Here is a 25,033-nt window from a genome sequence, read left to right as displayed (position 1 = left end):
TAAAAATGCCTAACTTACAGGGCTCACCAAATGCACAGGCCTTTTTAATGTCCCTGACGGTGGCCTCATGAACTCTCATTGTCATATATTTTTGCAGAATCTGTAGAAGTGAGATATTTCTGCATTACTTTTGCTTAAAGAGGATCTTCTATTCCAATTGCATAGGTTCCAGGTTCATCAAAACTTAGATCTTCTCGTCATTATATACTTCTAAGTTCCTACTGTGTGAATAAGGGGTGCAAAAATCTAAAAAACTCCCGAAGACAAGAATATGAGGCACACCTCTTTGTAGGTCTGGTGTAAGGGAAAGAGGAAGAAAGGATTACATTCTACTCGTTTTTATCTCTCCCTGTTTGGTCTTTATCGGGTGCCAGCCCCTTAACGGAGGGTTGATCCCTGTTCCTCATCCCTATGCCTGCCTTGTCAAGGCCATTAACCGTGGATTGAGGTTTTACATAGTGGAACGCAGGTACTGTTTTGTGGGATTAGCATTTTTAGGACGGTGTTTGTGGTCACTCTCCCTGTTTCTTCCTCATGGGGTCCCTTAACAGGTTTTATGGTATAGAGAAGGAACTAAAGAAGTCCCCAAGTCACCCAGAAGGAAGATCAGACGTTAGAGGTTGCTTTACACATAGGGTGCCCTGTCCTGATAAACATCCGTCAGCGCTTGGCCAGGGCTACCTCTAAATCCATGCTGCTGGCAGCCTCGGCGCAGCAGGGATGAACTTCTGCACGCTTGGGAGTTCTGGCGTGCGCAGTGGAAGGAGGGGGCGAGGGCTGGGGGAGGAGATCGGAAGGGGAAAGGTAATCCCCGGCGTTTTCAGCATCCTCTTTTTAGAAAGACTGAGTCTCTCCCAGGACAGCTGCTGCGGTCACACCACAAACTTAAAAGCCGCCCTCCTGTTTGGAGCGTGCCTTTCCTCGCCACCCTCTCCTCCCCAAAGCTCCAGCTGGTGCCTTGCTCTCCGCCTGTCCTAGCGCGGCGCTCGGGGGAGGCAGCAGCGCCCCCTGCCTCCCGGCCTGGCCCCTGCGGCCGCAGCTTCCCGGCTCTGCCAGGGCTGCCGGCGGCTCCGCTTGCTCAGCCAGGGCTGCGGCTCAGAGGAACGCGCGCCGGTGCCCCGGGTTGCCGCGCCGCTGGACCTCAGCCTGCATCCCGTTCCCCTCTCCCTGAAAAGGCACCAGGAAAAGAGAGAGGGAGAGAAGAGTTCACAGCAGGTAAGTCTGGTTTGGGTCACCTGCTACTCCAGTGGGAGGGTGTGCTGGAGACCGCGGTGCTAAGCGGGGATAGCCGGGATTTGGGGGTGGCTGTGGGTCCGAAGTGGAGGACGAGCATGGTCTGGGAGATAAGGAACCGTCCTGAGACAGAGAAGGCTCCCGGGAGCGGACAGAGAGTGGGCGAAATCGGTGCGCAGTAATCGCGGCGCCAGCTTCAGCGCGGCCCCTGGGGCGCAGTCCCACCCCGCCTCAGCAGCTGCGGAGCCTTCTGACGAGCCTCCGCCTGGCAGCACTACACAAAGTTTTCCTCCTGAGACGCGTCCAGGAACTTTGCTCTCTCCCTGGCTTCCTCGTTCCCCCATCACCCCTCCTGGTCTGGGCAGCAGAGAGCGTCTATGAATGTGTCCCCGGCTTCCGCAGGCTGCAGGTTCATTTGGAGACGCTTTGGTCGGGAACATCCGGGGAGGACTTGACCAAAGGGCATCTGCGCCCTCGCTCGCTCCTTTCCTTGTTGGTCTGGGAGAAGGGAAAGGGGCAAGGAAGAAGGAAGGGAAGCGTGGTGGTTTTTGTTGTAGCGTTTTGGAAGAGGAATGGGCGACGCCTTTTTCCTCGCCGGGGAATCGCGACGTTCCGTCTGATGGAAGTGTGCATCCTTTTAGATTTAGAGGGAAAGTTGGAGTCAAACAGCAGCCACAAAGCTGGCTGTCTGAAATGTGGTTAAGGCAAAACACTCGGGGGATCTCTTTGTAGTAGTGGGCTTGGCTCGCTTTGGAAAGGCCGGATTTGACTCGTGCTGGGCATTTAACCAGGAGTGCGGTCCCCAGGGTGTTTCCTCCCGGCTTCTGCCCAACAAGCCCGGAGTTAATGCGTTAATGGGCTACTCTGGTAGCGCACGGGCCGTTTTCGGCACTGTTTCTCCTTCTCTAATGACTCGAGTTCAACCTCCTGGGCTGAGTTGCTTTGCCTCCGTCACAGTGCAAGGAGGGAAGTTGACAGGAGGAGGAGACGCCGCGCTGTGGCAGGGCGCTTTGGGATCCAGGGGACTGGAAGAGAGCCGCGCGCCAGCAGCTGGGGCCGCTGGTGTCCGGGATTCCGAGTTACGGGGACAGGAGTTAAATAGCCGAACTTTCAGCGATTTCGCCTTGAGCGAAGCGGTAATAAAAGGCAAGCTTCTGTGCGTGGACTCTTATTTCATCACCAAAACCCCACCACTTTCCGTTTAGCTTAGCGCTATTTGCACAAGCAAAAGAAGAGGGGAGAAGACATAAACTTTCCGGTTTAGCCTAAAAAGGGTTCTCCTGCATGTGTGCGCTAGCGGGGGATGGCGGGGTGGGGGCGCGCAGAGACGAGGGGGAGGATTTCCTAACAGAGAGGGAAGGGTTGAGGCGGAGGTAGAGGAGAGGTCTGAGACATCTCCTGGGTCTGGTGCTGCTGCTATTGTGTAACCATGGCAACCGCGGGGGCAGGGGTGGTCAGAGCCTTCCCAGTTCTGCACGTGGAAAGAAAAATGTGAAGGGCAGAGAAGGGAGAGAGCCACATGTCATCACTCCAGTGATGCCTTCCCTTCTCCTTTTCCTTCTCCTTTTCCTTCTCCTTTTCCTTCTCCTTTTCCTTCTTCTCTGAGGCCAGACAGCAAGGAGGATGAGCAAGAAGACACACATGTCATCACTCCAGTGATGCCCTCCCTTCTCCTTTTCCTTCTCCGAGGCCAGACAGCAAGGAGGATGAGCAAGAAGATCGGGGCTGGGAGTGATCAGCCCCAGCTGGCCACTGCTTTAACCCACTCGGGTCTTAGAGTCTCTGAGACTCGCCCCAGCAGATAAGACGGGTCAGGGGTGCCATCGCTGACAGGCGCAAAGTGATGGCCCTGGTCAGGGAGATGGGCAATGACCTTGGCTCTTGGAAGGGAAAGGCCAGGAAATACAGGAAGGTGATGTGGGACGAGATAAGAGTAGGGTCAAGGGCTGACAGACAGTAAAACAGTACTGATTCGAATTGCCAAAATTTCCAATGGAATTTGCCCAATTGTGAAATGGAAAGTTGCTAGAGAAGGGAAGAAACATTTATCAAACACCTATTGTGTTTCAGGTGCTGTGAACTTTATCACAATTAATATCCTCAACAATATGATACAAGTGTCATTATTCTCTTATTCTTTTATTTTTGAACAGAAAAGAAAAAAAAAACAAAGACATAAAGAGTTATAAATGGGTATTGTCCCATTTTGGCTTTTATGTTCTTAACGAAGAACCGTAATTCTTAAAAAAAAAATTGTATTGATGGGGGAATAAGCTAGGTAGTTATTATTTTAGAGATGATAATAAATGAGATGCAAAAATGTTGCTTGATGTGCCCAAATATAAGCTAGTAAGGGCACGAACTGAGATACGAACTGTTTTACCTGGGTGTGGGTCTCCTTTCAGAAACTTCAAGAAAGTTGTCATGACCCCACTTAATGGTAGGGCTTTCTAAGGTCAGTTATGATGCTGTATCTGTATCTGTTATCATTTACATGTGGAGAACACTCAAAATTTTAAATGCAATTCATGGTTGAGAATGAGAATGAACCACATCAAATCGATAAGCCCAGAATCGTATGTATGTGATATTAATGATCTATTCATACCTACAGGTTTCATTTTCCTTTGCAGGAATTATTAGTTTCTTTAACAATGTCCGTAAAGGAAAAAAGAAAAGAAAAAGAATTTATCAAACAGAAATCCCATGGTTGTATTAAGAACATTTCCTGAGATTAGTTAGGTTTTCCTCAGTCTACTTATTGTCCTCATGACCTGAATACCTAAAAATTTACTTCGTATTTCAGTACCATTGGTTCACTTTTGTAGTTCACTCTGTTCACTTTTGTGGTTACTTTTCTGTTGACGTTCTGAGATGGGAGGTTAAGAAAAAGTATCTGGCAATGTAAAATGTTTTGGAATTATCGGGAAACTATCATCAACACTAGCAGAAACTAACGATAAAAGATAGAAAAGTAATTGCTGTGGCTTTCTTTTGCCTTTCACCAGAATTGCCTTCATAGGTAAGTCTTTACTAATGATTTGCTTTATATTTTGCAGAGGAAAAATACACAAAGAAAAACTGAATTTGTAATCTCTCTTTTATGTGTGGGGAAGACTAGTAAGCGTGGGAATGGGAATTATTTTTGGTGGCAGGGAAGGTCAGGAATATAAACAACTAGAAAGGCAGAGGAAGCATATCTTCTACTGTTTCCGACAGGCTAACAGACCGGACTTCAGGTTTGAACTTGAGTCACCAAGCTGATTTACTCTCACATATTTTTCTTTTCCAAAACTAAAAAGGATATTGCTTGGGGTTGAAGTTAAATTAATTCAAGAAGTTTCATAGTCTCCAGTTATTCTTCATACTGTGCTCTCAATCCATTGCATGGATATTTGTTAACTATCAAAAGGGTTATCATAAACCAGAGGTGTCCCTGAAGATAACTTCGGGGGTTGGCAAGCATCTCTGTGTCTCAGTGTCTGTTTACTGTGTTAACAAAGCTACTGGGCTAACTCATTACTATTTTTATTATGCCTGTGTAATATCAAATTCTCAATCTCAAGGGGAAGACATTCTAACTGGTGCTAGTTTAATGAATATTATGTCTTCGGGTTGTTTGTTATAACTTCATTATTTTGGAAAAGCAAATGTTGACTCTGAACTTTGCTGTTCTGTCTGGGCGGTTCAATACATTGCTGACACATGTTCCTTCAGAATCATCCTTGTCAATTAATAAATAAATTTCTTCATGAACAAGGGTAACCATAGGCTTGTTTTGAAAAGTTATTATTATTCTTCCTCTAAACATCTGGAGTGGTACAGAGTACTTAAGTAAAGTAGCATTTCAACACTCCATAACATAATCCTTGAAAGGAGAAACAAATATTCACATTTGTGGAATAAGTCATAATAACAATAATAATAATGATGATTTACTATGGGCAATAACATTGATCACATTCCTTCCCACCTCAAAACGTGGTTTTAAAGCAATTCCCTTTCTCCAGGAAACATGGCCAAAATCCTTTTTAATTTTTATACATTTGCCATACCTGTCAAGCTAATAGTCTATTTTCAAACATTTGTATTATTCTTTACTTTTTCTGTTGTTATGATCTCTTACTAGGTAATAAGAATCTTGAGGTTAGGAATTTGTCTTCCCTAATTTTTTATACCTTCATGTTGTTCAATGCTGAACAAATTCTAAATACTATTGAAGTATAACCAACTGTTTAAATAGGTAATAGTGATCTTGAATCTTTTTATTGACTGTAAAGTCAAATTAAAGATTTTGGAGTTTATAATTTACTTTCCCTGAGATTTTAGCAAAAAGTATTATTTCTAATATTAGGGCTTTACCCCTCATAAAAAATTGTGAGAGACTGGGAGTTTTATGATAATGCATAACATACAGGAATAGTGTAATGATCAGATCAGATAGAGTATATAAGAATACTAATTAAAAATTATTTTAAAAATTTTTTTGTAATTTTTGGAAAGGCCCAATTAATAAAGATATGTATACACAATCTATGTCCACGTTAATTCATCCTAACTTTAAATACCTAAATAATAACTAAAAAAAGATAAAAGAAAAGAAGAATTCACCATAACCAAGAAATACGCTGATAAACAATTGCAACACTTTTGAGATTATTTTGAAACTTGAGTGATATTAAGATTAGTAGACATTTATACATAGGTAAACACCTATACATAGGTAAGTCATTTTAAAAAGCTGACATTATAATGAAGTATACTGTTTATGTTTGCATTTTAATAATTTTGATGATTTTCAATCCATCATTATTAATATTGGATGCTTTAGTTCCATGTTCATGTTTCATAATTTTAATAGCCATCAACCAGGTCATCTTTAACTAGCATGCTAATCTTTCACTGGTCAGTTTATTCAGTTTGCTCACTCATTTGCAAAGCTCAATAAGCTACAAAGATTACCTTCTTTTTCTCCCCTCCTTTTTCCATGCTGTACTCTTTGGAAGGAGGTCAGCATGCTTAGCCCACACTTCAGGAGTAGAGAGTTAGGCTTCTCTTCCTTGTGGGCAGAATAGCTACATATATTACTTGAAATTATTGTGCATGGAAGAATTGTCTTTTCCTCCCTACTTATTAATTTATTCAATCTCTTATTTATACTAGCATACTATCATGGTTATTTATTTTATACTTGTGTTATAATCAATACTACTTAATTTATTTGTTACTCAAATTTTTCCAGCTTTGGCCTCTGGGAGCTCTTTCAATTGGCTCCTCTGTCTTTTCAATACAACTCTAGCAGTGTGTGTGTGTGTGTGTGTGTGTGTGTGTGTGTGTTGTGAGCATGTCTTTATTCTTTGTCATTTCAAGATGCTGTAGGCTCACCCTGATCCAGTCCTGGAATGAGCCATTTCTCCAAAGGTGTCTGGTTCTTTCTATTGGATAACAACATTAGAAAGCAAGATTGGCGTGGGGTAGCATTTCACAGTGGATAAGCCTGAGGATCCCTATCTCACGATCTTAGCCAGGTAATCAAGGTCAATATCAACAGTGGGTGGTAAATCATGTTGATAGTTTATGCTTTTGATATTATTGCATTAAAATGGCAATTTACCTCTGTGATCTTTCTCCCCAAACTCATATCTTCAATCTAAGCACAAGAAAAACATCAGATAACTTACACTAGAGTAGCATTCTACAAAATACCTGATCAGTAATCTTCACACCTGTCTTCAAAAACAAAGAAAGTAATCACTTCTCCGTGCAAATGAACAAAACCAAACAAACAAAAGCCTCAAAATAAGCAAGGAAAGTCTGAGAAACTGTTGCAGCATGAGAAGCCTAAGCCTAAAGAGATATGAGAACTAAATGTAATATAATATCTGCATGGGACCTTGGAACAGAGATAAAAAATGTCAGATTAAAACAAAGAGAATCTGAATAATGTATGGACTTTGATTATTGAAAATCTGTCATCATTGATTCATTAATTGTAAAAAATGTCCATACCATGTAAAATATAAATAATAAGAAAAATAGGATGTGGTTTATGGCAGACTTATCTGTACTATTTGCTCAATGTTTCTGTAAATTTAAAAGTACTCAAAAAAATGAAGTCTATCTTAAATGTTATATTTAAATTATATAGTGGAAAACTTTACTAATAGTGAACCATTCTCTGGTGTCAATAAGATTAATGCATGTATTAGTCATTTTCACACTGCTATGAAGACATATCCAAGATTGAGTATTTATAAAGGAAAGAGGTTTAGTTGACTGACAGTTCCACATGGCTGGGGAGGCCTCAGGAAACTTATAATCATAGCGGAAGGGGAAGCAAACATGTCCTTCTTCACATGGCAGCAGGAGAGAGAAGTGCAGGTGAAAGAGGGAAAAAACACTTATAAAACCCTTATGTCTCGTGAGAACTCACTCACTATCATAAGAACAGCATGGGAAAACTGCTCCCATGACCTAGTCACCTCACATGAGGTCCCTCTCCCAACACATAGGGATTACAATTCAGATTACAATTCAACATAAGATTTAGGTGGGGACACAGAGCCAAATCATATCATTCTGACCCTGACCCCTCTCAAATGTCATCTTTATCAAATTTCAAAACACAATTATGCTTTTCCAACAGTTCCCCAAAGTCTTAACTCATTTCAGCATTAACTCAAAAGTCCAAGTCCGGCTGGGTGCGATGGCTCATGCCTGTAATCCCAGCACTTTGGGAGGCTGAGGCAGGTGGATCACGAGGTCAGGAGATCAAGACCATCTTGGCTAACACGGTGAAACCCCGTCTCTACTAAAAATACAAAAAATTAGCCAGGCACAGTGGTGGGCGCCTGTAATCCCAGCTACTCAGGAGGCTGAGGCAGGAGAATGGTGTGAACCCAGGAGGCGGAGCTTGCAGTCAGCCGAGATAGCGCCACTGCAGTCCGGCCTGGGCAAAAGAGCGAGAGTCCGTCTCAAAAAAAAAAAAAAAAAAAAAGTTCAAGTCCATAGTCTCATCTGAGACAAAGCAAGTCTCTTCCAGATATGCACCTGGAAAATCAAAAGCAAGTTAGTTACTTCAAAATATAATTGGGGTACAGGCATTGGGTAAATGCACCCATTCCAAAAGGGGAAATTGGCCAAAACGAAGAAGCTACAGGCCCCATGCAAGTCTAAAATTCAATAAAGTAGTCATTAAACCTTAAAGTTCCAAAATGATCTCCTTTGACTCCATGTCTCATATCCAGGTTATGCTGATACAAGAGGTGTGCTCTCAAAGCCTGGGGAAGCTCTGCTCCTGTGGCTTTGCAAGGTACAGCCCCACTCCTGGCTGCTTTCACAGGTCAGCATTGAGTGTCTGTGGCTTTTCCAGCACAGTGCAAGCTGTCAGTGGATCTACCATTCTGGAGTCTTGAGGATGGTGGCCCTCTTCTCACAGCTCCACTATGCAGTGCCCCTACAGGAGGCTCTGGCCACTACTCCATTACTTTGTGAGGGCTCTCACCCCACATTTCCCTTCTGTACTTCCCCAGCAGAGGTTCTCCATGAGGGCTCTTCTCCTGCAGCAGACTTCTTCCAGGACATCCATGCATTTCCATACATCCTGTGAAATCCAGGCAGAGTTTCCCAAATCTCATTCTTGGCTTCTTTGCACCTGCAGGACCAACACCACATGGAAGCTGCCAAGACTTAGGTTGCACCCTCTCAAGGAATGGCCTGAGCTGTAACTTGGCCCCTTTTAGCCACGGCTGGAGCACCTGGAACACAGGGCACCAAGTCCAAGGCTGCACACAGCAGGGAGGCCCCGGATCCAGCCCATGAAACGTTTTTCTTCTAGGCCTCCAGGCCTGTGACAGGAAGGGCTGCTGTGAAGTCTCTGACATGCCCTGGAGACATTTCCCCATTGTCTTCATGATTAACATTTGGCTCCTAGTTACTTATGCAAATTTCTGCCACAGGCTTAAATTTTTCCTCAGAAAATGGGTTTTTCTTTTCTGTTACATCATCAGGAGGCAAATTTTCCAAATTTTTATGCTCTGTTTACTCTTGAGCCCTTTGCTAGTTAGAAATTTTTTCTGCCAGATACCCTAAATCATCTCTCTCAAGTTCAAAGCTCCACAGATCTCTGGGGCTGAGGCAAAATGCCACCAGTCTCTTTGCTAAAACATAGCAAGAGACACCTTTATCCAGTTCCCAACACATTTCTCATCTCCATCTAAAACCACCTCAGCCTGCACTTCATTGTTCATATCATTATAAGCATTTTGGTCAAAACCATTCAACAAGTCTCAGAAGTTTCAGACTTTCTCACATCTTCCTGTCTTCTTCTGAGCCCTTCACACCATTCCAACCTCTGCCTGTTACCCAGTTCCAAAGTCGCTTCCACATTTTCAGGTATCTTTACAGCAGCACCACACTATCCAGTACCGATTTACTGTGTTAGCTTGTTTTCATGCTGCTGTGAAGAAATACCTGAGACTGGGTAATTTCTAAGGAAAGAGGTTTAATTGACTCACAGTTCCACATGGCTGGGTAGGCCTCAGGAAACTTACAATCATGGCAGAAGGGGAAGCAAACCTGTCCTTCTTCACATGGCAGCAGGAGATAGAAGTGCAGAGAGAAGTGGGGGAAAGCCCCTTATAATACCATCAGATCTCATGAGAACTCACTCACTATCACGAGAACAGCATGGGGGAACTGCCCCCATGACCTAATCACCTCCCATGAGATCCCTTGCACAATGCATGGGTATTACAATTTGGATTACAATTCAAGATGAAATTTGGGTGGAACACAGAACCAGACCATATCAATGCCTTTCAACTTAATGCTTATGTTTTCCTCTACTTCCATTTACCACTCTGCTGCCATTTTTTCTGTTGATAATAAATACTATCATAATAAATAAATACTGTAAATTAGCTGTTCTTGTAATTACTTATTTTTCTAATAAAATAACACATTTGAATTACTAAAAACATTCAGATTTCAAATTATGATTGTAATTATAGGCTCTCATGCAAAAAATGCTATTTATTAGTCATCTCTATAAATCAATCTTAAGCACTTAAAAAATATGTGCATTTTTTACTTCTGTCTTTGCTATTTTAATGATATTGACAAGACACAACATCAGTGCCAGATGTTTTCAATTCCAGATGATGATTATGCTTCCAAGATTCTTGCCAAAATTACTGTGTAACTACTTACTCTTTTTTTCTCTTTCAATCTCAATAACATCTACCACATTAAATGCCTGAAGAATCACTCTCCAACAAATGTTATATGTATAATATATATACCATGACTATTTTGAATATTAAATTATACCCAAGAGGCTTCTACCTCCCCCCAAAATAACTTTTAGAAGCTAAAACTTACATGTGTTCCACAATATAGAGTGGGCAGCAAATATGGCTACCATCTTACTATCTCCCTATTATATTTTACACATATATATGCATATCTATACACAGATACATCCATGTCTGAATACATGCACTATACAGTCATGTATCACTTAATGACAGGGATATGTTCTGAGGAATATGTTGTTAGGCAATTTTGTCATTGTGCAAACATCATAGAATGAACCTACGCAAACCTAGATGGTATAGCCTATTGCTCCTAGGCTACAAATCTATACAGCATGCTACTATACTGAATATTGTAGGCAACTATGACACAGTGTGAAGTATTTGTGTTTCTGAACATAACTAAACATAGAAAAGATATGGTAAAAACATGATATTATACTTTTGGGACCACCTTGATATATGTGATCCATTTTTGAATAAAACATTGTACACATCACATGACTGTACAGATATATCTCTAAATGTCAATTCTCTCTCTCTCTATATATATATATGTATACAAATACACACACACACACATATATACATGTTACTTTACACATTATTCCTTCTCTTCCTTATGTTCCAAATTGCTGAATTTTTTTAAATTGAGTTTTAGTGTCTCTTGGGAAGCTTTCCTTCAGTCAGATCCAAAGTTGTTTTCACTTTTCTATATAATTTTATATATACCAAAGTCATACTATTTTTACCTTATATTTATACTTATTTAATAATGACCTGATTCTGTGCTTCACAGTTAACTGGAGTTTCTGCTGAATTTGTGTTATACTGGGGCAACAGCTGAAAGTTTAGGCATGCTTTTTTATTTCTGGTTTTAGTTTGTATGAGTCGTAGCATACAAAACACATTTCAAGAACTTGTTTGGAAAAAGTCATGGAACCTGATCCCAGAATGTGTGACTAAAGGGTGATAACCTACTGAATTTTCTGAAACAATAGAAGTGTCTGAAAAGACTAAGATCAATATGACTAATATGCTTTGAACTCTTACTGGAATCTTGGATTTTGGGTTTTAATTTCTGTTACACAAAATAAATTTAAAAATGTTTTAAAGAGTGATCTTGTCTTGACAACTTAGCTCAATCCAATAGAGGGATGAAGCAATATAATATTCTCACTAAAACTTTTTAAATGCATACTCAATTTGCACACTAGGTATGTGCAACTCACTTTTTTTGTATAGACTCATGTTGTCTACCTCTTTTTTTTAAACTTCTATCAATATATCTTCATGATGGCTTGTGAATACTTAATCATAATGAGAGTACTAGTTTTAAAAATTTATTTGTAAATGAAAATAACCATCTCAAATGTTAACAAGATTTTAGGTTTGACTTTACACACCAGAGAGTGAATTCTTTATATATTTTTGCAGTTTTATATATATTAACTTTATCCTTGACATATTTTAAAATTCAAAATTCATTGTTTTGACCACACTATCTCCAGTCTTGTCTCTTCATATATTTATATAGTTCCCCATCATAACCGAATTCATTGTTATATGTTTCTTCCCAAGCAGATTGGCCAATTATAAAAGTAGCCAGATTATTCTGTCTGAAAAATGACCTGCATGATGAAAGAGTGTAAGACAAATTATTTTTAATTTAGAAATGGAAGTTAATACAAATTAAGAAATTATAGTAGTAGATTTTGAAATTGACTTCTATCACCTGTAAAGTAGCTGTTCAAAAGCACCTATACTGGATGTACAGACGGGTGAATAACATTTCCCTTTCTTTGGCTTGATTCACATTTCACAGAACTGTGGGGATTTTTGACTTAGACTTCACTATGATGAGGTTTGGCAGAGAGCATTCATTGTTCGGGTTTTCAAAAGGGCAAGTTTTTGGCCAGAATAACTTGCAAAGAGAAGGAATGCTATGCTTACACATGTGTACTCAATAAACCTTCAGAGAGCCTGGGCTAAGATATTACAGGATTCCTCACCCTATCCCAGCCCCAGTCTCTGGATGTTGATTGTTTAGAAGCCTTCTTTTGTTGTGTCACTATCACGTGTCTTTTCATATTTCAGGAACTAGTACTTTGATTCATATTTCAGAAGTTAATAGTGTACAGTGAACAGTCATTTCATATCCTGTGCACTTTCACTCGAGTTATTAAAAATCACAATCGCATTCAGGCCTACTTTCCCCTACTATTTAGCAGTACAAAACCATCATCTCCATGTCAATGAACAATCATTCTTTTGTATAATTGCAACCCTTTATTACATTCAATAATCGTACATGAAGATTTTGAGTTTTCCTTTACTAACTGTGTACAGACAGTGTTGAAGTATATGTGTGCTTTAAGTTGATAGTGTATTAGGATGAGAAAAATCTACTGTAAATTTCCTAAATTGATAAGCAGAGCAAACCAGCATTAGCCATGTGGACCAGGCATATGGGTCTACAGTTTTGCTGTGCTCTTTCCCTAAGGGGCTCTGGCTATGATTTTCCCTTTCAACTGGAATAATTTTATATATTTTATTGCCACCAACTCTCCCAGCCATCAACCGATGCCTCTACTCCCTACCCCACAAACACCCACTTACTCTTACCTGGAAAAGATTTTTTCATTCAAAATCTACCCACTTGTTTGTAAGATCTCTTTCAGTCCCCAGTAGCTCTTGCCCTCTGCCTTACTTCTAGTGCCACAAGATTGTTTCTCAAGGATACAAACCAAATGGTTGTTACCTAGGTATCTTTTTTCCATATTCTTATAGCATATTGCCAAGTCTTGCACAAAATAAGTGCAGTTTCTAATACTTGACTGAAATTAATCCATTCAGAATCTAATGCCTCTGTTTTTTTGTCTTGTGACAACTTGGACTATGGATCTTATCACAAAGCTTATGTCACTCCTATATTTCCCATATATTTATATTGCTCTTGAAGCCCTCCTAACTCCAGCTCCCCTTTTGTCTTTTCTTTAATGAGTATTTATTGTGCACCCGCTGCATGCCAGGCACTGTAATAGTCACTGATGAAACACAGATGAAAAAACATGGCTGGTGCCCTGAAGTAGACAATTTTAGAAGAATTCTTTATCACCGTGGGTTAAATCACATATCCTTACAGTATCAAACACAAATCAACAAAAGGACCTATTTGTAGTCTTGGTCTTTTTTCTCTACAGCCTATGCTTAATTACATCACCTTCTTCCTCACCTGCTTTTATCTATGTGGAGGTTATGTTCAGAGTATTATCTCCATCCTTTCTTTCTTGGGTCCCAGCTATTTCAGCACACCAGGAGCCCTGGCTCGACACCTGAGATTAGTCCTGATTACTCAATATTTCAGTTATAAAGGCAGTCACTCACTTTAGTAACTAAAAGTGTCAGAGTCCTTGATTGGTTTAATTTTCAATGGGGGCTTTAAAATATGGAAATGAATGTGGTGCAGTGGCTAAGACTATGGGGCTGTGAAAGCAGACATCCTGGGTCCAGATACTAGCTCTGTCAGCTCTTAGTTGTGTGATTCAGGCAAGTTACTTTCTACATCTCAGTGTCCCATTTTTTAATTGGAGTTCATGAAAACACTAATCTCACAGAGTTATTGTGAGGAACACATGGGTTAATACAGGGAAACGAAAAACTATATGACGTGTTACAATAGCTGTATGTTACTTTTTCTTTTTCTTAAACAGACTATGCATATTACAATAGATCGAATTCCCACTCCATTCGTCTGCTTTTGTATTTTTTATCTACTGAGTTTCATCCATTTCATTCAAAGAACAGCCCCTTGGTGGCCTACTTCAAGTATATACTTTCATAAGAGAATGGTGTTTTAGAATTGAGTATCCCATCTGTTTTGGCACGGAAGTGTGTTTAAAGGGATAATTTTGGGGCACAGTGCAATAGATCATGCTACAGTGATGTGAGGAAGAAGCCAGGACAGAGTAAACCCTTAATACTAGTTGCCACAGAAGAATCAGCCAGTTATAGAAGCTGATCAGCAAGTAGTAAAAGCCTTAAACACCCTCCTCTGAATTCCCAGACTTATTTCCTAGCATCTTTCTGTTTACTTTTAAACTATCTACTACTGGATTCATAACATTAAATATTTTTTTTACTCCAGTTATCCACCCTCAAATGTTCAATGTATATTTGTTCAATTCTCTCCCTTTTCTCTCTCTGTCTCTTTCTCTCTCTCTTTCTCTCTTTTTAACCCAATGCATAGTTATTTACTTAGCCTTCCAAGTTGGGTCTGCTCTCATTCCCATCTCCTTGCCCACAGTTTACTTCCACTGTGTGATTACAACCTTGTTTCTTTTGTGCCTTGTTCCTTATGCCTTTTCTAACAAGGTATTGCTCTTGGGATCTTTTGTTAAATGCTCTCATTATTCTGCTGTTTCAGAATATTCTATTTTAGTCTCCCTCATAAGAAAGTGAGGGGAAACAAAATGACCTAATTCACCATCCACTCACTCAAGGATCTGGAACTCAGCCCAGAAACATTCTCCATAGTGCAGTCTCATGCCCAGAGACGGGATCGTTTGTAGACCACACACCAGTGCTCAACTTGCTCTACTTGAGCTGTCTAGTTACTAAGAGAGCCCAGAATGCTTGCTTCCTAAATTTGGGCTTCAGAGGACCGTGTAGGAACCTGCAGTACAGCACTTGTGCAATCAAGTTGCCTAACAGAAGCTAAGCATTAATCCCTCAAGAAGCAAGTTTAGGGAGAACCCAGAGATAAATGAGTAACTTTTGCATCTGTAGGGAATCTAATGTGCAAAGTACATCTTTGTTCCATGCTGCTTTATCTGCTTGGCCATTCCTTAGAATACAGTTTAATAGAAACAGCAAAGTATGTTAATCAATGTTTTCCAGAAATTGAACTTAAAGGTCACTTCAGCTTCTGAGCAAGTTGAAGTGAAACTGAATAATGTTCTGATTATTTTATGAGAAAATACTTGTTGAATGCTTTTCTTGGTATGGTTTCAAATTAGTCTATTCCCATAATTGTCTCTTTTGCTTTTGGGTTCTCATCAATATATCAGATTTTAATAATTTACAAAACCCTATCTACAGAAAGTGAAATGTTTTAGAGATAGGATACATAAGAATTACTCTAAATATTTTCTAAGTAATCACAAATAATTATTTAGTGATTTCTAAATAATCACTCTACAATGTTCATCTTGGGAATACTAAATATTGCCCTATGTTTGCAGATAAATTGCTGTAAAATGTTTCTTGTACTCTTTCTAGTGCAGAGGGAAAAGAAGCCTTTACTCATACATATGTGTGTCTATATATGTATGTGTGTCTCTCTCTATATATATTATAAACATATACACACACACACCCACACACACACCCACACACACACACACCGCTTTAGCATGTGTCATTTTCTATTCCCTGAGTCCTTAAGGATAATTTTGTTAGAGCAAATCAAGAGAAGGAAACAATTTTAAAGACTAAAACTGAGTCAATTCAATTCAAAGTTCATTTTTGTTTTATTTTTCCTTTTTTATATATAAATTCACTCATTCCTTATGTAATTTTATTTATTACTTTAGTGAATACGTATTATAAATTTGCTGGCTTGATTCTCTGTGAGATTTTTAGTAAATGAGATAAACAATATTAATTTTTAATTATTTTGTGGGCGACATAAAGGGTGTCCTTTTTCAAATTATTACCTTTAGGTGTTATTCAAGGGACCTGCCTATCAAACAGTGGGTTTTCTGAGTAGTTCCAGGTCACTAAAAAAAGGTTGATCTTGATCAAGGTAATAATGGTTGTTCCAGGTCCATAGCCCAGGAATGAACACAGGTAGGGAAGATGGAACAATCCTAGGACTATCATGTGGGTTCTTATTTTGAGGCCCCCATAATTCCCGGGTTTCCCCTGACTGTTCCCTTTCTAGCTCCATCATGGTTGCTTTCTCCTCCTCTCACTACATTCTCTTTGTCCACGGTTCTGTTCTTTTTCTCTCTATAGACTTTGTTCACTGACCCATTCACTTTGCTCATTCCAGTTATTATTTAAATGGGAAATACACATAAATTATTAACTCTAAACTCTCAGCCTTGTTGCTTTTCCAGTAGGCCCTAGTCTACAGCAATGGATCATCCACTTAAGGGTTTACATTCTTATGATTTCACCACATGCCATCTCCTACTGGTTGTGACTTTGTATGCACAAGTGTGTACACTGTCTTTTGGTGGAAAGGAAGCTCACTTTTGAGTCACAATTATAATTATTCTATTAATTATTTGAGAAAATTGGAGTTATTTAACTGTATCAGCCTTAGTATACTTATATATTGAGATAGAGGTAAATGACAATTTTGCATCCAAAATGCAATGAGTTTTAAAGAGAGTAAATAAAGAAATAATCTATTCTGGTGCCTGATACCATTGTTATTTTAAAAGTCAACACTAGTGTTTTGATGTCTTCTCACCAGTATATATTAAGCATGTTCTATTGGTTGCAGAAACTTGAAATGCTAGGACTTGGAATTTGAATTTTATTCCATAGTTGATAGGGAACCACTGAATATTTTTGAATAATGAAATAACCCAAGAGTTAGTGTCTTGGGAAGATGAACCTATGAATAATTTTCAAGGAGATTAATTAACCCTTTCACATATGTGATATGGGCTAGACTATTGCAATGGTAATGAGAATATAAAAGAAGAATACCAGAGAAATTATAAGAAATAATTTATTAGACTATTATGTCAGACTTAGCTGCCTGATATTCATATGGTTTATGATTTTGCCCTATTCTATATTCAAATCACTCTGCCTGACATAGAACTTTTTATATATCTCTCAGGACCTAGATTCCCTGAGATTCAAACCTTCCCATTGATATTACACTTTTTGAAATGATTGTTGTGTTGTTCCCAAAATTCACAATGGAACAAGAAATATCTTTCCACATACATAGAAGTCTGAGGTCAGACTGGATTCTAGCAGTATACAGAATACCTCATGATCTTTTTTCCTGCTAAAGGAAGATAACTGTTTCAGACTACTAAAATAATGAGATACAGAAAATAGGTTTGTACAGGCATCAACTTTCAAACATACATCATAGAACTAGAAATAGAAACCAATGGTAATCTTACTAATATTTATTTTGTGAAATAAAGTAGTGAACACTTATTTTGTTGTCATGTATGTTTAATATTTAGGGCCCAGCATTGCTCATGCTGTTCATCCTGAATGGAATTCCTTCTTTCTCGCTCTCTCTTTTTTTAAATCTTTTGCTATTCTATTTTTTAAAAACCAAATCACATCTCACCTTCTCCGTCCATCAGAATACCAAACCAGATCACATATATAATGAACTTTTTTTATTTTCACATTCACAAACACACATTCACACATCAAAATAAATAATTTAAATTTAAAACTATTTTATATGGACAGTTTGTCTCACTAGCAATCTATCAGTTCTTAAGAACTGATAGTTCCACATTTCATATTCATTCTGTGTGATACCTAGCATAGTGATCAATAGTTGATTTGTATCTTCAAATGAAGAAAAAGTAAGTAGAGTTTTGAAAAAAGAATCTAAAATCCTGAGTTGTATGTAGCATCAGTAAAATATTTTTGTTTAAATAAATGATGAAACAGATACCACAGCTCTTTTTTTCCAATTTTTGTTAGAATCAGAAAGACTTAAAATGATTATCCTTTTCTCAATCAAAGATATCCAAAATCAGTCTCTTAGGTGGCAGTATTGATTTAATTTAAAACATGTGTTAGATGGAAGGATGGACATTTTAACCTCTGTATCATTAAGTTGATAAGCTATGAAAATGTTCTAAGTACTCTATTTTGCCTCCTTACTATCAGCCCGTTTCGCTTTAGGTTATCTTCATTCAAAAGAATGTCAGGAGCAAAATATACTGTGTGAAAGTAGCAGACAACCTGTTAGTGTTCAGAAAGCAGTGTCTCTAAAGTTCAATTTTATTCTAAATATATTAAATTAGTGCATATCCACTAAATAATTTTTGAATTTCTCCAACAAGCTGCATTTTGTTAAAACTTGTTTAACAGAACTAGTGTCTGAAGGTTTTTCTTTGTTTGTTTCTTTGTTTTGTTTAATTTCAGTCTTGGACATAATTGGAGTATAAGCCTGACAAACTGTCAGTTTCAGAATATTTATTTGAAAATCCTTCTAATTAATAAGCTAATGATAAAATAATTTTTTTCTAATGTATCTCATGGACTCATAGTATAAGAAAATAATGATAAAATATTTTTTATCTAATTTACCTCATGAACTCATAGTATTTCAGAATAAAAAAGCAAACTGAGATATAGTCTAAATTTCTTAATTTCACATGGACAACTGAGCACAAGCTGGTTTGAATTCCTTCCCCTGCCCCAACGCTTTACTGCCCTCCTTGTTTCTCTTTTTCTTTCTTTCTTTCTTTCATCTTTCTTTCTTTCTTTGTCACCTTTCCTTCCTTAAACATGAATGTATTTATATATATACACACACACACAGAAATATATATAATTTAAGATAAGTGCTAAGTGTTCAGAGGGGAATAGCTCTGGGCTTGAGTAATTCATAATCCAATTCTTAGGTTGGTGCAAAAGTAATTAAAATTAAAAAAAAAAAAATTGCAGAAACCGCAATTACTTTTGCACCAATCTGAGACACTAGTTGTAGTGTGCTCATAGGCACATGACTGAGTTATCACAGAGCTGAGATTACAACTGAAGCCTCTTCATTCCCACAAGAGTAAACTTTTTGCTTCTTAGTGAGGTTGACAACTAATTTAGAAAGAAGCCTGTACTGCCAAAATTGTTGACATTTACATCAAAGCATGGTGACAACTAATAGTCACAGAGGTGTTTTAAAATAAGAATTAAAAATAGATCATACATTGATAAAAAGTTAAGTAGTATTTGCTGTTAGATATTGCTTGGAAAACTTGTTCTGACTAGCCTGTAGAAAGGATGAAACTTTCTTGGGACTACTGTCTGACTGCATCCTCTCCCCACCAAACCACCCAAATATTAAGCAATGGGTAGGCTCTGTAGGTAGAGATGGGCCATTTTCCACATATTTGTAATTGTCTTTAAAAAATAATAAGAGCCACAGGTTGATTAATCTATTTCAGCCATTAGACTATGATAAGAAAAGTATAAAATTCTGTCAAACTTTTCAATTATTATATACACTCCAGTCCAAAATATATGTCGTTATCAAAAATATGCACGGGAGCAGTATAGAGTACCCCTACTAGTGTTTTGTTTATAGCTGTTTGTCTGTGAGAGGTAGACTTATCTAAAGTATTACCATTTTCTATTTGTTATCTGGATGTGAACAAAGAGAAAGATAATGTTTTTACACAATATCATGCTTTCTTGATGTGGTCACCTTTAATAATAGAAACCAAAAGAAACATTTCCCAATGTATTCATCATAATTCTATCAGGAAGCAGATGTGCAGTCTTATTTTTCTTTTAAATCATGTATTTATTTATTGCATTATATCTTTCAGTTGTAGATATTTTCCTGTAGAGGGAAATTCCATCCTTCCTGGAATAATAATTCCCCAAGTTTTAGATGTATTTTTTTAAACTGGGGATTTGACAATGAAAATACACCCTTCCTTCTTAAATATATTGGCCTTTTGATTATACCTCTATACAGGTAGACCTTGAATGCTTATAATGCTTCTTGAAGATATTTCGTGTATTTATAACAATAAATTAAGATAATTTTATGGGCAAAGTCACTTTCTTACTAATCTACCACAAATAGACCTCCAATATTAGTATCAGCTTCACAGTAAATTATATCATTCAAAGGTGAAAATTTATAACACAACCACCGATCCTTCTAGCTTTCTCATTACTTTCCTTCATTCCCGTTGAAATGCTTTATGTTTCTATGAGAACATCACCACCCTTGACTGTTCTGCATATTTCCAGATACTCTTGGCCTCACTTCTCTATTTAACCAGCCAAGACCTCCAGATGAGGCATTTCAAGCAAAATGTTTCAGCCTATTATAACATTTCAACTCTTGATATTTCAATGTAGTTGATATAGCTCCCTGCATGATGAAACATAATATTGTTTTGGCTTTTTATGATCTTCAGGTGGGTCTCAGTTTACCTGTGTCTAATGAAATATCTGCTGTTTCTCCAGCCACCCTAATGGATATTTCTCTAAGGCCAATACGTTTGTATTGATTTCAGGACATTTTTTCAGTTAAAGTTTGTTTAATTTGGTAATTTACATTCACATTCACTGTACACCATCACTTAGATAATAGTTCTGATCAGTTGCTTTGGCTATAATCCATTATCACCTTTGTACAAAACCTCTAACTCATGTTTTCTTACCCACTTTAAAGTTCTTCCAGCCCTTCAGATATAAAATGTCAAAAATAAAACGGGGCTTTCATTTTTTATTTTTTCCCTTACCGACTCACTGAACCTCTTTTCTTTATTTTTATCAGCACCATACGGCTAGTAATTTGAACTTTACACATCAGTCATCTCTAATGCAATACAGAGCAGGTCCTGTGAACCTAGTCCCACCTGGGTTCCCATCCCAATTCTGTCACTAACAAGCTTGTAGCCTTGGGCAATTTGCTTTATCTCTCTATGCCTTAGATTCAACATCTGCAAATGAAGTATTAAGAGTATTTAATAAATTACTGTGTGGATTGAGTTAATATGTGTTCACAACTTAGAATAATGTCTGGTCCTTAGTAATACCTCATAAATGTTAGCTACTATTATTATCACTTTCCTTTGCTCTTTATTTCCAATTACTTCAGCAAGTTTTCTTAAAACTTGCCTCCTTTCCATCGTCACTGCCAACACCATGATTCAAACCTTCATGTTCTTTTGCCTGAACTATTTTATTAGTTTTCTAACTCATATTTTTCTTCTCATTTTATCATAAGCCCTAACCAAGTTAGGATATTGTATTTAAGAACCTTTGTCATTGTTAGTAAGACTTTATTTGGTAAGATCAACATCGTGTAGAAAAATACATAATTTAAGCAAAACTAACAACGACATTAAGTATGACGTGTATATATATAGCATGTTTGAATGTGTATATGTGTGTAGGTATATGAAATATAGTAGTAAATAAAGTAAGAACAGTATCATTCCAAGCAAATTAGATTCTCATGATTATTAAACCTGTTTATGCCATTAACCGTATTCTTGGCACCTTCCTCTACTGATTAAAAAATTGATGAAGCGCATTATATACTCAGATACATATTTATATAATTTTGTTAGGAATAATATATGTCCTTTTAAGATATATGAACCCATCTGCATTTTCCCTTGCCTCTTCTTTTTAGCATCTTCTCTGAATATTTCTGTAAAAGGCTGACCTTTGGAAATACTTTGTAGTGTTTGAGATGCGTGATTGCTTTCTCTACCACATATTTTCTCCATAAAAGGAGACTTATGCCACATACTTGCTCCTATTTTATATGAGAATAATTGTCAGGAATAACTGATGTCCTTCTTAGTTTAAAGGGAATTACCTGAATTGGTTTTAAAGAAATATATTGTGAACTTTTTAAAAGATGGTATGCATATGTACTCAGATATTGAAAAATCACAGGCGATGAAACTATTGTGGGTGAAGCACGATTTTCTCCTGATAAGGTAAACTCAAATAAAGTGACTGGCCTGTTTGGACACCTCTGGTGTCATTCACTCCCTCCTACAAGTGATGGCAGAATCCAGTGTAAACACAATACCCTTGTCATGATTGGGTTGTAATCTAACTTTGCAGTTTAGCCCGTGTTTATCTTAGTCACATGAAACTATTACATCACATCTTTCTCATGTCGTATCTTATGTGTCTATTGAAACATTATCTATTCACAAACTCTCGCTTAAATGATTTCTCTACTGTGAAATTTTCTTTGATTCTACTACATCTCCCATCCATCTCACTCTAGAAGTTTTTTTTTTTTACCATTTAATTCATCTTCTATATTTCTTTTTTTAATTTACATAACTAAGTTTTATTATTATTATTATACTTTAAGTTTTAGGGTACATGTGCACAACGTGCAGGTTCGTTACACATGTATACATGTGCCATGTTGGTGTGCTGCACCCATTAACTCGTCTATCGCAAGGACATAAAACCAAACACTGCATGTTCTCACTCATAGGTGGGAATTGAACAATGAGAACACGTGGACACAGGAAGGGGAACATCACACACTGGGGACTGTTGTGAGGTGGGGGGAAGGGGGAGGGATAGCATTAGGAGATATACCTAACGCTAAATGACATCTTCTATATTTCTTGTATAGCACTTTCATTCTGCCTAAATTACAGCTCTTTGTATACATGTTTTATATCTCTAAGTGCCTGTTGTTTCCTTGAATAAAAGGCCACATTTTATTTACCAGCTACAAATACAATGGAGTTGAGTTTTATACAGGTTCTAAGTTCTAAAATCAATATTTAAAGTTGAAATTTCCTACTGTCAACATTATCCAGACAAATCCTAATGTAATATATAAAATGTATTATACAAAATTTGTGTGCCACAAAAGTGGCTGACATTCAGTCTTTCAATAAACTACAACACTGAAAGTTTTCCTCCTGTATTGTGTCAAGTCACTTTCTTCACTTCAGCACCAGATGAAGTAATTGGCTTGTCTTTAGAGGCTGTGTTGTATGAAGAAATCCATGCATCTTTAAGCATGAAAATCAAATGCAGCTTGCGGAGATGCTCAGACTATGAGAACTTATAATGACTAAGGGAATCTGATTTTCCTTTCCAAAAAAATATTTTTTAAAGATTGGCAGCTCAAAAATGCTCTCTATCTGCTTAGATTTTAAGAAATTTTGTTATCAAGTTCATAGGAGTTTAGATAAATAAGTATATGTATAGATACATACAGATAGAGATAGGTTTGGGTTAAAACAAACAATAACAACTAGTTTAAATAACTAGTTTAAATCCGTGATAGGTGGTATCATTATACAGTGATATTATGTAGTGACTTAGTTCAAGTTATTATTCAGTGAAGGCTCCCATGTAGCAACGTTATGAAAAGGGCATACTTTTGCTCAAATAGACCTTTATTCAAATCCATGCTCTGCTACTGACTGACTGTAAGACCTGAAGCACTCACTACACTTCTCTGAGCATCAACTTTATTTCAAACTAATTAGCATTTTGAAAAGTTTTCCAAAAGAGTCTGAAATAAGATGTGTAGAGTTTATTTCATAGTAAACATTCAAAAAAGATTGGTCATTATTACTTATTATTGATGTTTCCATTTACAAAATAAAAATTTATAACATGAAAATTGAAGCTTTTCTTGTTAGAATGGGAGTCTGTAACTTTACTCAGTTCAAGTTATATTTGAAAGATTGGCAAAAATTACTTTTCCTTACTGTTTCTGAAAAGCATTCAGATATGAAATGCTTGGTTATTTACTTGAATCAGGATTGAAACATTTGGCTGGTTGAAAGCAATTCTGGGAATGAGAATAAGTGAGCCACTTTAAATGATTAAAGCTGGATTTCTGAATTGGATCTTTCAGAAATAAGGGGCTTCTTTGCCCATTTTCCAGGAATTTACATTTTTCATAGTAAATTGTCTTGGATCAGATAAATTTTAAGTAACATCTTTCACTTTATTCATTACTTTAAAAAATTCATCTTTAAATTACCTAGTTATTTCCTACTGTCCTGTTATCCTTTCTGTTGGAGAGTTGATTCTTTTTTTCTTATTTTTCCATCATGCTGATCATTTTTATAGCCTTTTTTTTTTCCAGATTCCATTTCTGATCTTTGAAGTATTATAAATCTTTCAAGACTTTGGAAATTATGGTTATGTTTTACTGTTCACTCTGGTGACAAGCACTGTATTCTTTGCTTTATAACAATTTTCTTACTGAATTCTCTTGATTTATTGTGTGGTGGGTGATATTACTTTCTCCTTTTTCAAGTGAAGAAACTGAGGTATAGAGTGATTAAATAACTTGCCCCAGTTTCCTCCTACTAAGCTGTCAAGATAGAATGTGGAACCAGGCAGTTTGATTTTAGAGTTTAAGTTCTTCACTGCTGCACAAGCATTGGCTCACTTTCATGGAGAGGCCACTTTCCAAGTGCCTTTTTTTTTTCTTTTCTTTGTATTCTGTTTTACTTTCTAATCTTACTGTATATTTTGGATTTGTATATACTTCTTTTATATTCTTACTTCACATCCTTGTCTTTCCTTCTCGTTAGCTCACCTCCTTGGATGTCCTCGGCCTCTAAACCTCTGCCTTATGACATTCAGTCGCTGACTCAGTTCCTTTACTTCTGTCTTCCAAGGAGTCTGAACATTTTAAATGTTATTTTCCTTTCAGTCAGTTCCAAGATGATGTTTGCCTCTGCTAAGTGTATTTCCTCTCAGCTACTGGAACCTTCTGTTCTGCAGATTGC

General features: G+C 37.5%; 1 protein-coding gene across 2 annotated transcripts in view; it reads left to right on the top strand.

Annotated features, from left to right (window-relative positions):
- The first annotated feature begins 746 nt into the window (after positions 1 to 746).
- The window catches only part of SEMA3D (semaphorin 3D), a 191,392-nt gene continuing 167,105 nt past the window's right edge, over positions 747 to 25,033 (top strand). Inside the window, exon 1 of one of the 2 annotated variants that reach the window (XM_034964345.4) lies at positions 747 to 1,215. The gene's annotated coding sequence lies outside the window, so the exon portion shown is untranslated. The remainder of the gene's footprint in view (positions 1,216 to 25,033) is intronic. The other variant, XM_055114602.3, reaches the window with a different exon arrangement.

The sequence above is a fragment of the Pan paniscus genome, chromosome 6 (genome assembly GCF_029289425.2).
Source record: "Pan paniscus chromosome 6, NHGRI_mPanPan1-v2.0_pri, whole genome shotgun sequence".
NCBI classification, from domain to species: Eukaryota; Metazoa; Chordata; class Mammalia; order Primates; family Hominidae; genus Pan; species Pan paniscus.
Note: the sequence above shows the minus strand (reverse complement) of the source record. Positions and strands in the feature narration are given on the sequence as shown.